At 37.1% G+C, this 17,913-nt stretch overlaps 1 long non-coding RNA gene across 1 annotated transcript in view; it reads left to right on the top strand.

Moving 5' to 3' along the window:
• The first annotated feature begins 2,848 nt into the window (after positions 1 to 2,848).
• The window catches only part of LOC150102176 (uncharacterized), a 94,586-nt gene continuing 79,521 nt past the window's right edge, over positions 2,849 to 17,913 (top strand). The window contains exon 1 of the long non-coding RNA XR_016548947.1: positions 2,849 to 3,140. This is a non-coding gene — a long non-coding RNA (uncharacterized LOC150102176). The remainder of the gene's footprint in view (positions 3,141 to 17,913) is intronic.

The following is a 17,913-nucleotide window of genomic DNA, read 5'->3' as shown; positions in this document are numbered from 1 at the left end:
TTTGGCATGGGATTATGCAGTCCATTTCAATATGGTACTCTTCATAGAAGCTAAAGGATACTAAGCAGTGTACTGCGAAACCTGAGGTGGTGGTGGTGGTAAGAAGACAAGTTGTTAAGCAACCTGTGGGAAGTGAGAAATATCTTTGGACCACAATGGCACTCTAAACCTTCTCTTTTCTGTGTGATGCGAGTAATCGGTTATCTATCCTTTCTCATCCGTCCTAGGACGGGTTGAGTCCCCCTTCCCTAATGAGGGGGGTTAGTGACGAATTGATGCAGCGGGTTGACTGTAATCCGTGTGTGCTCACGGAGCCGGTTTGCCTACTTGCGGGATGAAAAACCCCTGATAAACTGGGGAGAAAAACCCTGCTGTCCACGCCCAAGACCGGCTAACTTGGCAATGGCTGAGAAATATCCTTAAGCTCCTCGGCGAAGGGAATGGAACCCAGGACACTCCTTTCCAAGGCATATGGTTGCGAAGCGCATAACTACTAGGCTAACAGCACGGAGACGTAATTGGTTAATAAAATGAAAAAAAAAAAAAAGGGTATGTGAGAAATCTTAAATCGCTGTGGATAATTGTGAAATTGTGTCTCGGAGGAAGAACTACAGTGGTAGGATCCTTACAGGCTTTTTTTCCCTGTATGAATGACGATAGCGTGCACGATTTGAACAGAAAGATGTTTGGTGATGTTTGATCATAATGATCATGCGTGGATGAAGAGATGCCAGGAATTGTATTAGTAAGTTGATTCCAAAATTTTTATATTTTTATCCACTTTCGAAAAATGAAGATTGTAATCAGTTTTGAAAATAGTAATGAATACGATGGCTAATTGAACCACATGTGTGAGAAAAAGTGTCAAATATATTTACTGGCGGCAGCAGTTTATATTTTGAATGGTTGTTAGCCGCCGCCTCGGTTGTTAGCCGTGGTGGTTAAAAAGAAAACAAAAAATAACGGCGGTTAAGGTTACATGATAGATGTACACTACGCTGTCAAAAGGATTGGTCAATCTGAGAAATATAGATGAAGATTACTATTTCCATCATCATCATGATAACAACACATCGTATGGAATGAAAATTGAAATTGATCACGTAAGGTGTCAATTTCATAAGGTCCCATTACTCTAATTAATGTTCAGACCATTAACTATAAGAATAACTACAGCAGTTTCCTTAAATTGAGTATAGTGTTCCCTCAGGATCCTAACTAATTCTGAATCGTCTTTCGGCTGTATGAACAACCCGCAAAAAATAACTCTTGAAGCAACACATTAGCGGATTCCTTTCTCTTTCTTCTGTCTGATACTCTCCTAAACTTGGCACAGTCGTGTTAGTACGTCTTGAGACCTCTCATCTGTGGGATTGATATATATATATATTAAGCACTGCATTGATCCGCAAAGGCAGGGCCGTACTTACACTTTTCCCAGGCGCTAGAGCGCTCCGAGAAAGGGCCCCATTGTTTGTGCCTTTAAATTGGCCCTAATTTTTCAGGGGGCCCCAGCTAGAGCCTCGTGCGCCTGTGCATATACGTCCCTGCTCACAGGAGATCTTATAGATGAAATGCAAACTATGGTAAATGCAAATTATTTCTTTTCAAATACAGGTGTTTTCAGTGGCATTCCTAAATTTTAAACTTTGAATTGGTTGGTTGTTTTATGTTAGTATAATTAAGTATTATTTTTCAGGTCTCCATTAGAGTAGAAATTGGTCTGTAAAAATATTCTCCTTCTTGGCAGCGTCCTCCTCACGGTGGCAGCAGTTTTTTGAATAGGACAACTTTTGCAGCGTGTCCCCTGAACCTCAATTCCTTATCCACCAACACTCTCGGATCCCTTATCTCCTCCACCTCTTGAAGAAAAACTTATCATTAATAATACATCTCATTCCATCTCCTTCGGCCAAGTGCTTAACTTTACACTCAGCGACATTAAATTGTCATCCCCATTCAGACCAAAGTGCGCAATTTATTAAAATCTTATAGCCACATCACATTAGAATTCTATGCCATTACTTTCCACTATTTCGCGTCATCAATTAATAACTGAATATCTTCTCTTTACATTGAACTACATCATCATTATTGTAAATGACATCACAGCACCCTTCTCCAAATACAGAATCCTGTGGCACATTACTTGTAACCTTTCTTTTTGACATTATCGCTGCTCCATACACATCTGGCTGGCTTCTATCAATTCTTATATCCAGACTTATATCATTATACCCTTATTCTTAATTACAGCAAAGCAATTAAGTATATGGAGAGGAGTCTTTTTCATGCCTATAAATTGCGTACATTTTTTACTCTATTTGCATGTTACATGGGATGGAAAATCCCTTTCACCCCACACCCAATGAGACCGACTGACTCTCCTTCATTTGAAAGCCCTTAAAGATTCTTTGCTTCCTAAACTTGATTCAAATTCATATCTGCTATTAACAGCCGACTCACAATCATAATAAACTATGTTCATATAATTTCTTACAGAAATAGTAGCAATACAGTTAGACCCGTCTTAAACCAATATTACTGTGATTAGAAACGAAATTATTTTCCCTCCATAATCAACCAGCGATACTTCAAACAAACAACAAATCTGCGTTAAAATTAGGGTTAATAGCTTAATATAAACCTACCGTTGAAGGTTTGGCGATATTTGTGCATTCTGCTTGGTTTCATTAGCAGTTAATTTCTTTCTGTTGCTCATAGTAACGTATGATGACGTCACTCTCGAGAGTCTTCGGTAATAATAGGTGTCGCTTATTTACTGCAGTGTTTCTGGCGTACCATAAGATTTTCATTAACGTTTAATTACTGCTCGGTCATTCTAAATATTACCGTGTCAGGTATGACTGTTTTTATTTTTACTTCTGACACATCAAAGGACGATGGAATCTTTGAAAGAATAGCTAGGACTTTAATGATGACCAGATTTAAAGTACCACTTGATAATGATCTTCAGAAATGCTAAGGACAGTCTGGGTGGTACAGTTTGGAAAGCATCTACCACCTTTACGATTTTTCATGACCCAAAGAATCCAAATTATATTTAGAGGGGAGTGAAGGTCATTACTAATTCCTTTTTAGTTCTGCCATGTGAAAGCTCATCGGCAAGGCATTTACAGGTAATCAAAAGAAACACGGTCATTATGAGGTAGGTTGTGTGTGTGTGTGTGTGTGTGTTTGGGATTATGAAATTTCATAACTAAGTTCCACCATCGCTCATGTCGAAGCGCTATTACGTCACAGATTGCAAGCAGCTCCCAGGAATGACTAATTAATATTCAGCTAGGACTTCCCCTGTGAGGAAGGATAATACTTATACCGAATAATCCTACCATCCGCTTCGGCGTATAATTAGAGGCGAATGTCATGTTTTTATGAGACATAATTACGTATTTTAATAGCATGGTTTGCATCTAATTTTGTTCCTCACAGAACCTCAGTGTGTTGTAAATTTGTGATCCATCTCTTCTCCTGCTATGCAAGCACCTGGAATTTAGCATCGCTTTCTTTAATGGTTCTGTGATTTAATAAGCCCCATTTCTTCAAGAAAAAAAAAAAAAAAAACTGGATATAAATTGAAGTCGGAAATTTCCAACAATGTTTCAAGAAAGAATGCGTCCATCAACTGAAAAAAAATAAATAAATAATACACAGTAAATATATGTTTTTATTGTGGGAAGGGGGGGGTTGCAGTCTCGTATTAATTTCTCAGTGTGTTTAGAAAGATTCAAAACAATGGCGTTTTTCTGGTTGACTAAAAACTAGGGATAGGCCTCTTTTTTGTTTTCTTTTTCTGATATCGTTTTATTCTTGGTTTATTCTGTCACTGTTTGTCGGCGTCGTTTGTGGCCATCTAATCTTTTTGTTAATCTTCTTTTAATTAATTTGTCTGTAAATAATTCTAATTTAGTATTTTATTTATCTCCTAGTTTGACATCATTAGATTCCCGATTCTACTTAGCATGTTACATATTTTAGGATTTGCTTTTTTTTTCTCTCCATAAATGTCTTTAGATGGAGGTGGATTTCTTTGCCCAGTGTGAAACCAAGGTCCCGTTTATTGTAAGTCTGAATTGAGTTGAAAAAAATTTCATTCTTAGAACAATATTTCTTGATTATATAAAAAAATAATAAAATTATTTTTAAAAAAATAAAATAAAAACCTTCATTGTTTTCGGTTAGTAGTAATGTTTGATGAGTTTTACTTCTGTTTACTTATTTATTTATTTATTTTTTTTTTCATTGATTGTCCCTTTCATGACCTGGTCGACATTCAAACATTCCGGCCTTTCCCAACCGAGTTTTACTCATATTTCTATAAAGATCCGGAGATGCTTTCGCACCTCCCGAGCGGGGATCAAATTATCCACGGGTACAGTTATCAGCACCACGAGCATAGAGACACTAGAATGGCATTTTGTCCAACCAGGATGGTGTTTTCAGTACTTTCTTTCCATTACTCGTATAAATATATCGTTTTTTTTATGTACATATTTTTGTTATATCGTTAAGATAAACTTTATTCTGTCCATCAATAGTATGCAATTACTGAACGTATTTGCCCTTCTTGACTCTTCATATGTTTAGTGTTCTGTTGGTCAACTTTTATATTCATATCTCCCATTAAAGCCATCAAAGGCTTGAAATGTGGAAAGGCAGCAGGAGTAGATGATATTCGACCAGAAATGCTAAAGTAGGGAGGTATAAAAGTCTTACAGTGGTTGCACTGCATAGTTCAGAAGGCCTGGACAGAGGGACGATTTCCAGATGATTGGAGTAGAGCTCTCATAGTACCCATATATAAAAAGGGAAATAAAACTGAATGTGAGAATTACAGAGGTATTTCCCTACTGAGTGTTCCTGGTAAGATTTATGCAAGTATACTTTAAAAACGGTTGAGAATTGTGGAAGGAAAGCTTGGTGAAGAACAAGCGGATTCAGGTCAAATAGAGGCTTTCAGGATCAGATCTTCACTTTAAGAATATAGTCGAGAAAGCATGGGAATATAACAAAGATCTGTATTTACGTTTTGTAGATCTGGAAAAGGCATATGACAAGGTGCCAAGAGAGAAGCTATTCAATACGCTGCAGTTATATTGTGTCAATGGAGAATTATATCAAGCAGTACATAGTCTTTATTTGAGTTGTAAGTCAGCAGTTAGAATTGAAGGAAGTACAGGAAGATGGTTTAATGTTAAATCTGGTGTGAGACAAGGATGTCCATTATCCCCTCTGTTATTCATTATCTATATGGATCACATTATGAAGTAAAGTGGTATTAAACCTGATATCAAAATTGGAGATGTTAATGTCAGCTCTTTGCTTTATGCGGACGATGTTATACTTCTAAATAAATCCGCTACAACTCTGCAAGATTCCATGACTAAATTGAATAACTGTTGAATAACGATAATAGATAGTATGAAGGTCAGCAATAAAAAGATAAAGACAATGAAAATAGGCAGAAGCATTGAAAATGTCAACTGCATTTTGAATAGAGAACCTGTGGAACAAGTAAAATATTTGTTACGTTCAGTAAAACATTTTAGGCACGATTTTTAGTGAAGATGGTAAATTAAATATGGAAATAGACAACAGAATCAACAAAGCTGGTATGGTAGAAAGTCAGTTCAATGAATTCATATGGAATAAGAGAGAAATTAGTCAGAACACTAAATTAGCTTTATACAACACAGTGTTCAAACCAGTTTTAACTTATGGATCTGAGAGCTGGGTCAGAAGTAAAACACTTAACCAAAGACTAGAGACCGCAGATATGAGAGTCCTGAGAAAGATTATAGGCGTGAACAGATGGCATCAATGGCAATATCATATTAAAAACGAGGATATTAGGAAAGAACTTGACATTTTCAGCATCCAGGAATGCGCTAGCAGAGCTGATCTCAGGTGGTATGGTCACTTAAACAGAATGGACGAGGAAAGATTAGGAAAACAAGTGTTCTCTGCCAGGTTGGCAGGAAAAAGACCCAGAGGAAGACCAAGATATAGGTGGATTGATACTGTACAAAGTGCCTTAGACGATAGAAATATAAGATCTGACAATGTTGGAGTCTTGACAAGTAACAGACTGATTTGGAGGAAAATTATAGGTAGGAAGTTAGTAATGATGTAATTTTTCATGTAGTACTATCATATCCTGTACACCCCTTGAGGGGTACATGGCAGGAATTTGATGATGATGATCTCCTAGTAATATTCTGATATTTCCAGGATCTACATCTGTTACTATTTTTTAGCAACAGTCGTAGAACTTACTTTACTTGTGCCTTCATTAGTCGGGACATGTATATCGATTATGGTTAAGTTGAAAAAATAGTTCTGTCGGGATGTTCAGCTAATCGGGGAGGAGGGGGGGGCGAATATGACATTTTACCCAATCTGTTTTGAGTATGTTCCCTGCATAATATACAGTAGTATCATTCTCCTTTCTGTTTTCTGTCCAGTATCAGTTTATTTTAAGAAAATTGACGTAAATATGTTTGGATCGTATTTTCAATGTCAAACAACATTCAGTAAATAAGGAAAGAAAAATGAATATTTTAATCCATCAAGGAAAAAGAACACACGTTTTTCCGGGTGTGTTAGTTGCTGATTTCGGGAAGAAATTCCCCAAGTTGCCAAAAGTATTACACATTTTGCTGTAAAGATCTATGTGATTGTTTCTTTTGTCCATACAGCAACATTACTATGACAAGGTTGTCGGAAATTCGTGTTTGGAAATGTAGGATGGCATGACTTTAGTTTCGTTTTCAGGAAAAAATTGCATGGGGAAACAGTAACGAAACATAAGGTAAATCAATCAAGAATGTTCGTTTAAGTAGAAGTACTCATCTGCGTACTCATCGTCCAAACTAGTTGAACTCGTTTACTCATCAACTAGTTCAACTAGTTTGGACATATTATTGGTGAACGTGCGTGTGCGATAATACAGAGAATTTGATTACTTCTCTCTCTCTCTCTCTCTCTCTCTCTCTCTCTCTATTCTCCAAGTTCTCTGTCTGTTCATGCCTTAAGAGAACATACGAGAATTCTAAATTTCGAAAATTTATATATTAACAAATGGGTGGTTTGTTTATTATTGAAATCAAGAGCCCTTTCAATAGACTTTTCAAATTTTAAACACGATGGTTTAACAGATTAAAAATTAAAAGTTAAATAAAAACTGGCATTAAAGACGGATGACCAGTTGACGTATGTCAAAACTGTCTTTAAGACTGCGAAAAGTGAATAAAGAGAGAAAAAAGTTATTTCTGGGAGGCAGTAGTCCAATTGTTAATAAACTTCTGCTGCTTGGAGTGTAATGGCGAAGCATGCAATACAAATAAAGTCGATTCAGGTAATCATTATTCAGGAAATGAGCGCGGGTCATTAATAATTGATGTATTTAAAAAATAGAGGGGTATTTGTAAAGACTTCAGGCGATTGAAAAGCATGTTAGAACTTCTAAAGTTAAAAAGATACATAGAAATATAATCTTGACGCCTTTTATTCGGAGAGAGATTACGCACAGCTCTTTTAGTTCATAGCTAACATTTTTATGTCAATGGGTAGCTGGCCTTCATTATTAACCTCACTGATAGTTGAGCCCAGAGCTAGACATGATTTGAGAGGCATCGGTGGAAGCACTAAAGACAACTGCTGCCATCTCGTGGTTGTAAACCATAGCAGGTGACACAGTTAATTTCTTTTTTAGTTGCGGAGTAAAAAAAAAATATATGAACGATATATAAACGATAGATATATCGTTACATTTCGATACTTTCATTCATCTGTTTATCTTGTTGTTGTTTACCGTACGTGTTTCTGTTACCTATGTTAGTATGGTTTAACGACTCGTTTGTGGATTCAGGGTCTTCATTGAGATTGAAGTTACTGATTAACCACCCAAGAATCAAAGATATATTCAGTTACTTAATTTGCGTCACTTAGGCAGAAAAGGAAAAAATAATAATAAAAAAATATACAGTATATATAATAATCCGGTTTTCTCTTACCCCACTTGCCAAGAAACTTCACTTCATCTTCCCAAACTTACCACTTTACGTGTGTGTTACTTTTTTCTTTATTTCTTTGACATTCTCTTTCCCTTCATCTTGCTTTTATCTCATCCCGCCAAGACATCACTATGCAAGAGATGTCTGGCATCCTTCTCCAAACTGGGACATCTAATTACAGTGGCCATTAGCAACCAGCTCGTTAATCTCCTTTGGCTGCTCGACCCTGTCCCGCAGTTATTAATTATCCGCGATACTGATTGGATGACGGATACACGTCTTGATGAATGAGAGAGCCCCTACACACACTGCCCACTAGACAAAGATAGATGGAGCAGTGACCCCTGTCAGTGTCGACTCGCCAACATTCTACGACGTGTGGGCTTCAAAAATGAAGTCAATTAACACGTCACGTGGTTACTTGTAGTTTCACCACAGCCATCCTTTTTCTTTTTTCTGTTTTTCTTTTTTTAATTTTGTTCATTTATTTATCAACTTCTTCCTTCCAAGATTGTGAACACCTCACACTGGTGGCTGCAAGTATAAACAACGTCAAACATTTGTTTTGCTATATAATAATAGCATTGTCACCGTCTTGTCAAGAAGTAGTGATATCTAAGCCCAGCTTACCTGTTGCCACAAACTGCACAAGTTAGGCAAGTTTAACATTTGTGACATATACTCATCATGCCACTTTAACCGAAAAAAAAAAAAAAAATCCATTTCGTGATTAGATCCGATGCACATATCGAAAGTTCATTCAACTTGATTGTGACCATAGCAATAAAGCTACTTCGATTTCCTGCAGCCGTTTTTATGTTTAAAGTTAATTTTTTAAAAAAATCACAATTAAAACATGTGTATATGTATCTGTAATAGTGAACTAGAATCTAGAACTATACGAATTACAAATAGAAATTTTTATCCCGAATAAGAAGAAAAATTTAGACACCCTTCAGTAGTATGTGTGAGCTGGATATATATATATATATATTATTTTATTTTTTGTCAGAGCACTTGCATGCAAGAATCGAAAAATATTGAATGATTATGCACCTGCACAACATTTTACAGTGTCCGTTTGGTTCTGTTAAGGCGTTGATTTGATTCTATACCAAAACAGAATTTTAGTTTTTAAAAAACTGTATGGCATATTGTTGAAAGTGACGAGCCGAAGCTCAGCGACTACTGTTCGTCTCAACTCTCCAAACAACACCTTGCACAATTCCTTCCGCCACAATGGCAGCACTTGTGCATTCATCAGACTGACATCTCATGTCAGAGAATGCAAAATCTTGAATCTTCCTCCCCCGGTTGATTTGCTTTGGCTCACAATTGCCCTAACAGCCGTGTTGCATTTATTCTACCGTTTCTCAAATTCACATTACCACTCTGGCCTCTTCCTTGGGGACTGCAATGTTCATAACTCAAATTAGATTTCCATCTCCACTTCCACTGTTCAGCAGGTAAGAACTGAATTTGCCATTAGCAATGACCATTAGCAACCCCCCGCCATCTTACTAACACCCTTGACCTCTTTCCATACAAGCTCTCTTCCAAACCCTCCGTGGATGTCAGTTCTCCTCTTGGTAACTCAGACACAGTGTGATCCGAGTTTCCGGCACTTTTAACAACCCATTCTCACTATCATGGCTTTCTATCCTGACAATTGCTTCATCTCTCCCAACCCAAATACCTACTCAGATTGAATGAAAAATAATATATATATATATATAACTGAATAAAGGTCTTCGCCTTTCGTTACACCTAAAATTTCGACCACTATCCAAGCTCTGGTTTTCGAACAACAGGTTCAAGGCAATTCACACAAAAAGCATTATACTCAGCCTATTGCGGCTCGCAACAACTGCAAATAAATAAATAAATAAAATCAACAAATCTAAATCCGATTTTGAAAGGACCAAATGCCAAAGTTTCTCTTCTGTTTTTATACCAGCCGAGCCTTCTACTTCCCTTTCCAAGGCCATTGGGTGCAACTTCTCACCCCCACTTCCAATGCTCTGACATCTAGATGGTATTATTGTAACATCGTCTAAAGAGAAGGCTAATTTTCTAGCATCATTCTTCTCTTCCAGATCCTACTTGATGACCATGGCAAAGTATCCCTCCTACACACACACACACACACATTACAAGAACTACTGTCACTCCCTGCCACCTCAGCCAGAAAGAAATCAGAAGAATCCTGAATAATTTGGACACGAACAAGGCATCTGGACCTGATGGCATACCACCTATTCTGCTAAAAATTTGTTTGCTGCAATTAACACTACTGTATCGCCTCTTCAATCTTTCCTACTCTCAACTGGCATCTACCCTACAGCATGGACACAAGCCTGTATTCATTAAATTGTAAAGAAAGATGATAAAAGTTAGCCAACAAATCAACTTTCTGTTGTTCTCACTTCTATTCTTCCTGAAACTATGGAGAAGGTCATCAACAGCCAACTTCTACCCTAACTGGAGGCACATCAGTTAATTAGTGATCAACAATATGCATACCACCACACCACCACCACCACCCTCGATCCACAGATGATCTAAAATTTATCACCTGCCTCTGGACTCAAGCCATGGAAGGGTTTGGAGAAACTCGTGGTCGCTCTGACGTTTCTAAAACATTTGATCGAGTCTGACAACGAGCTACCAACCCAGAGCCTTCAACATTTTGCAGTCGGATCGCCAGTTTCCTCTCTGGTCGATCACGGCATGTCATTGGTAGATGTTTTCCTCTTCTTAGATTTCCCTATCAATGCGTATTCAGGAGGCTCATTCACCTCTCTCACCCACTCGGACTTTAAATGCAATCTATAGCTGGGCTGATTGCAGTATCCTCACCTCTTCCCTCGAGGTTTATAATGATTCTGTATAATGGACACGATCCTCAACAACAAATAGCTGAAACTCTGATCTTTTCACTCATCTTTAATGGGGTGATGATAATATTGCGAATTTCAACGATACCAAAACACAGTCCTATATAATTTCCTGCAAGAAGGAGCTCACGTCACTTTTCCTTGTTTTTAGTAATAATCTGAGGTCAAAATACAAATTTCTCCTTTTGAATCGACCTGCACCTCCAGCCTTTCCTAGCATAAACACATATCACCCATTGTCTATGCAGCCCCGCCAAAAAGCTCGTGTACGTTTCCGCACAAGGCACGATTTTTCACTTTGTACTCACATTGTATCAATCCCACATTCTGACAAACATAGGATTTATTAATTACTAAAATAAAGAGCCAAAAGGCTTCAATTCGACTTTGAAATAATGCTGGATTTAATATCCACTTTGCTTATAGGATTTATTATTATTCACACAATACCTCTAACACCTTTTCTTAAACTAATTCACCCACGAAGCACTAACAATCACCTCAAGCTGTCACTATTCTCGTAGTAAAAAAATCTAAAACTTCCAATGATGTTCTCATGTTCGTTATCCTTCCTACCATATAAGGAAAAATTTCCCCTACATCCATTCTATAAAACTCTTCTAGCAGCTTATATGTCTCTGTCATATTATCCCCTTTTCCATCTATTGACCAATTTTTATAACTCAAATCTTCAATCTATTCTTATATGAAGCATTCCACAGACCTGAAACCATCGTGGTTACCCGCTTCTGAATCTTCTCATCTACTTCTATATCCAAAAGAAACCCAGGCTATTAAATCTAAGAGCAAAAATAGTCAATAGTTAAGCAAAGAACAAAATAGAAACCTTTAGATTGAAATCTTTTCAATCTAAAGTGCATAACTTTGTGTTTTGTCACACTGAAAAGGAAAAAAAAAAAACATCAAGCACTGATTTACCTACACATCCTAATGATAAACCTCCTTTAATTAAAAAATAACACTATTATAATAATTTTAAGTAATACAATTTGTTTTATATCATGTAAAATTAATTATTATTATTATTAATTAATAATTATATAATATTATATATATAATTATTATATATAATAAAAATATATAATAATTCCATCTGAAATGCTTAAATGTTTATGCATTATAATATATATAGAAAAAAAAAAAAAAAAACTCTGAGTAAGTAAACTTCAAAATCAAGCGAGTTTTCGCCTGTTTATTTATTATTTGTTTTTATCATAGGATTATAAGGTTTCAAAGCAGATAATATTCCTTCTAAGAATTTGCTTTTAAATACGTCATTAACGAAATCTTCATTTTTGCAATATCATTGCTGCCTCGATGGTGGCGCCCTCTCTTCGAGAATGGCATTTTTACGTGTAAAATATCAGCGAGAGTTTTGTGTAAGCCACAATACCAAATTTTCTCAGTGGAAGGAAGGGAGGGAGGAGGGGGGGATCGAGAGAATTAGTACAGAAATATAAACTCTAAAGAAAATGAAATTGAAAACACGAAAATAAACAAAGCACTTGTACAGAATTTAGTAGTATATTCTTACGAGACAACTTCCTTCTACCTGTTCTCGGATTTGGGACCTTCACCGAGACAGCAGCGACTTGCATACTTGGATTCTGTTAGGAATGGAACAAAGAACTTGAATGCTTCCAAAGATCTGCTATCGGCATACGATGAAATGAGCCCGTGGCCTTCTCTTTAGGGGAGTACAAAGGGCGAAACAACGGCCATGGAACCCACATCTTGCCTATAAAGATAGAGACGCGATAAGTGCGTCTTTTGTACCAGGTGAACCAGTCCATTGAGGGAACCAACCGGGAAAGTTGAGGATAGAATTAGCGAGACGGGCGTGTCCACGTTCACCTGTTTGATAACACTGGAACGCAACTCATTTCGGCGTGCTTTTCCTCCATTAGAACGAACGTTTTGTTTAGACCTGGATCTAGAGATAATGAGCCTTGTTGGCGAACAAGAATACAAAAGCCGGCTACAAGCATCTGTAAATAAACACACTTCCTTACTTGATTGGAAGCTGCGTAAAAGCTATTTGTAGACATGACGTCATCAAACGCGTGCTGACGGAGGAATGAGCTGTTATAGGTTGGAGACCAAAGCACATAACCCCTCACACACCCTTGAACAACGAATAAGTAAAATGACATCTGTAGAGTGGAGCCAGAAAAACATAAACATAAGACCTTCAGCACTAAAGTAAACATCGCATGTCTCCATAGGTGGCCAGAGGTGTGGATGTTTCACCTGCTTCGCTACTAATGATTTTTTTTTTTTTTTTTTTCTGTATGTTGCTCCCAACCATGAAAGGTTATTTTCAAACGTATGGTGCCTTTTGTATCTGGGGTGGGCTAAGGATTTTTTCCCTATTTTTATCAATTATTTATATATACAGGGTGTTCGGGATAAATTTGACATATTTATAATTAATTATATTTTTCCGTAAGTTACATGTATTAACACACACTTCTCTTCATTTAAAAGTTTGGACCCTTCTTCATTCATATACAAGATGTCAGAAAGGATGGATAGCTGGAACCCACCTGAATCATGGAAGAGAATAACTTGTATCATGATGATTCGTGCCCGCCATCAAAATAAGGATATTACGACTGCTGCCTAATGCTCCCTGAATACAGTAAAAACAATCAGGCATGAACTAGAGACTTGCAATGGTGACTACGAGGATGTAGCAAGAAGAAAGATCCCTAGCAGACGATCTGATTGCGTTCGTACAGCAGAATTCCTCGCAAATCTGCAGGAACAGGTGTTGAAGAACCCTGGCATTGGAATTCGGGCTTTGTTCGTGGAGTTGCTAACTGTAGTCAAGCCCTGGATAACAAGGGTAGCCAATGGTAGGCCGTATGTATGGCAGCAGGATTCGGCCCCTTGCCACACCTCTGGGAAAAGTCAAAAATGGTTGTCTGAAAATTTCTACGACTTCACCAGTCCAAATGTTTGGCCTCCAAACTCCCCAGACCTTAACCCCATGGATTATTTTGTATGGTGCGCAGTTGAAAAAGATACCAATCGCACTTCCAGTAATACAAAAGCCCAGTTAATGGATAAAATTAAAACAGTTTTTGCGGCCCTTCCCAGGGAGACTGTAGCATCAGCTTGTTCGAGGTTCCGAAGCAGAATTGAAGCTGTGATCGATGCTAATGGTGGTTATTTTGAGTAAATCTTGTTGATAGTATTGTAATTAACTCTGCCTGTAATGTTTTTTTGTCAATTCATTAAATTTAATAGATACAAAGAAGATTTTCTTTTTCCTTACGAAACTGTCAAATTTATCCCGAACACCCTGTATATATATAATAAACATCAAGTACTTTGTTTTATACAGCTGTCTGAAATAAAAGTGTTGTCTGTATCCCTTGAAATGGATAAAATTGAGTATCGTGCGGTTATAAAATTCTTTGTAAAAGAAGGTTTAACGCCAAAAGAAATTCATTCGAAGTTCATAAAAGTTTATGGGCACTCTTCTCCTTCGTTTCGACAATTAAGAAACGGGCTGCCGAGTTTAAACGTGGCCTTCTTGAAGGTGATCCATGTGAAGGACGTCCAAAAAGTGTAACAACACCAGAAATCATTGATCAAGTGGACGATATGATATTAGATGACCGGCGAGTCAAAGTAAGTGAAATTGCTGAGACTGTAGGCATTTCAAAAGTGTTAATCTCAAAATTTAAAAGAACGTGCAGGATATATTTTTCATGAAGAATTGCAAATAAAAAATCTTTGCGCAAGATGGGTGCCGGCTTGCTCACAGCTGATCAAAAACGCACTTGCATGAAAATCTCTAAACAGTGCTTGGAGCGTTTTAACAAGAATAAAAATAATTTTGTGCGTCGATTTATTACTATGGATGAGACTTGGATTCACCATTACACACCAGAATCCAAACAGTACATATATAATAGAAAGTTTAGAGACGGGGGAATAATATATTTAAACTCGTTCGCTACATCTGCGTGTAAATTCTCACCCTGGTGGTGATAAAAACAATCATAGTAGCATTCTACAAAGTCTGTTTAACTGATAGACGAAAATCCAATGAGTGTGCTATTTTCTAACCTTGAAAGCAGATTGGTACAATCTGAAATGTTGAATCAGCTATATTCCGGGACACGTGCAGCGAATTACAACGAAATCTCTTTTGTTTTTCTCCAAGTAGCACCGAGAGTTGCGGAAGCGTTTACTTTGTGTAATTTCCTGTTGAGTGCTGGAGGAAGTTCTGACTAAATGTTGCTATGGCGTGCATGGAAATTTTGTTTGTGTGCGTTGCATTTAGAAAAGCGTTTTCTTTTAGGATGTACAAAAGACATCTCGTTCTACATGATTTTTTTTTGTTTGGTTTTAATAAATCATTTTTGCCAAAGCGTTTTACAAAAACCACATTAAAAAAAAATACAAAACAGCAAATTTTCGTAACTGTTACACTCTCCGGATAGATTGCTACAACTTGACAGAGGGTGAACAAGAAATCCTAAGACCTCCGCAAACGTTTTACCATGGACTTCCTTCTTAGAACTTGCTCATCCATTGCTTACGCGTAACAGAGGAACTGGGGACACCTGAGCTTAAAACCATTGTGAAAATATAGAAGAAAATGGCCTAATAGACAGTAAAAGGACATTGAGGATATCAGCTTAGGAGGTCATTCCATCAATAATAATTATCAGACATTTTACCTTCATCTGTTCACTGTCACGATCAAACAACTTGGTTTTATATCAACCTAATTAACTTATAATACAGTTGTTAAGCCTTTTGTAATCTGGTTCCTTGCATGGCTGTTAGGACTACGACAGAAGGGACCTGTGGTGATTTTGGCCCAATAGAATTGTTGCTACCATTTGTACTACGGAGGCTCTCTTAATACTGTAAGGGCAATAGTAAATTATACTGATTATAATTAAGATCTTCACTTGTGCACTTAACGCACAAGTTGCTTAGATATATCTTAGTACCAAACACACAGCTTATGCTAGTTATATGGTAACAAGGTTAATAGTTCAAAGCTAAAATTAACGCCTGCAGCAAAGGAGCAACTTAGTTTTTCACATGGGATATATTTATGCCATGGTCATCCAAAGAGAGAGAGAGGGGAGAAATGGATGCGAGTATCTGAAATATCTATCGTGTGTTTCCTCGACATTCTTTCATGCAAAACACAGAAATGGTACAGACAACACTTCCTCTATAGAAAGAAGGCAGTAATCGGCCATCTTCACGTGCTTAGATAAAGGGTGTTCCCTTTTAACTTTCCTCGCTTCAACTAGCATATCATGTTTGGCTTTCTCTTGTGGTTTACATTCTACTCAACGTATAAACTTTAATGATATCGGATAACCGGTTCATCCGACGCTCGTGACTCCAGGCATAAAAAAAAAAAAAAAAAAAAAAAAAAACGCAACGAAAATCACCCCCAATATTTTATCCGCTGTATTCATAATGTTCCAAAGGTGCCAATTCTACACATCACTCTCCCTCCCGCCATTCCAATTATGACCACTTTGGCGACCTTAATTATAGAGCAGACAACCAGTCAAATTACTTAAAACTCTGTAGCAGGAAGCTCTCTTTCAATAATCTTTAGAGTCACTAGATGGCGCTCAAGAGGCATATCTTCGTCATATATATATATATGTATATATCTTTGGTTACAATCACTTGCGGAGAAAAATTTTGTCACCGCAGTTAGGGGTTATAAAAAGGGGAAATTGGGCGGGGTGTATAGAGAAAAAGGGTGGGATAATAATTCCGATGTTTCTTAATTGCTATGGAAGTCAAATTATGTTAATAAAGTGTCATGAATTATGCGATAAATACTGTTCTAGGGCTAGTGGGATGACTCAGGAGTTTACAACCAGTCTAACGGGTGCTGTTTAAGTTAAAAGGGGAAATCAACCCTCCCCCCACTCTCCTCCGTTGCTCCAATTATGGAAGACATAAATAACCCCCTTTCACTCACTTCTCGGCCCCTTATTAAAAATATAAATGGCCTTACACTCTTCTAATCAATTTTATTAGCTCCACTTTTATCAACTGTGCACTGCGCCATCTGGCGGAGATAGTACAATGCGTATATTTTATAATATATTTCATAATATTATTTTATACCCTACTAGTACCGTTACTTAAATTATTGTGAATAAAAACAAATGATCATAAACTTATATTTCAAAATAATTAGTACGAAAATTAGCATGTGATTTTGGAGAACTGCCCTATCTGCTTGTCAGCATTATTCACAGAAAATCACCACAGAGAGCGCCACTCTTCTCTCTCCATACACGTGACTGTCCTTGCTTCAGAGCTCATTTTAATTTTTCACTCTTCGCTGATTGTTATATTCATTATGCCTTTGATAATGTTAGCTTAAGGTAACGGAACGTCAGGTTGTGAATATTTAGTTTATTTCGTAAATTATTTATTTCATTCCTGTTTCCATGTAGTTTTATTCCAGAAACGTTAACATGAATTTATGTAAAACATTTAAATACAAGAAAAATTACATTTTAACCGGAAAGTAAGTTAACCGGTCTCATACGGGGCGGAAGCTTTTTTCCCTCCAACTTAAGAAACTAACGAGTCGGCCATCGAGGCCCCAAATTTCTTAATATCTTAATTTCTTAAATGATGTCGATGTATACTTGTAAATGTTTTACTATGGAAACGTATTGTTGAATTAACATTCCCTCATTAACTCATCCGGCATAGTTAGAGGTAGATTTGGCGCGGTGTGTGTGTGTGGGGGGGGGGGGGGGGGATAATGATGATCGAAAAATAAGAGCTAGAATATCTGGGAATTTTAATTCCTTCCAAAATGACGTTTGAATGCTTAATAAATTGAGAAAATATGAACAGCGAAAATAATATGTTTTTTATTGTTTAAAATTAGGCTTCGTTTCGGCGATGTAAACATTATTTAAATTAAGGGGATATTAAAT

Source organism: Typopeltis vanoorti, chromosome 10 (assembly GCF_054136105.1).
Source record: "Typopeltis vanoorti isolate ZY-2024b chromosome 10, IOZ_Tvanoo_1.0, whole genome shotgun sequence".
Classification (NCBI taxonomy): Eukaryota; Metazoa; Arthropoda; class Arachnida; order Uropygi; family Thelyphonidae; genus Typopeltis; species Typopeltis vanoorti.
This window is presented reverse-complemented; position numbering and strand designations above follow the sequence as displayed.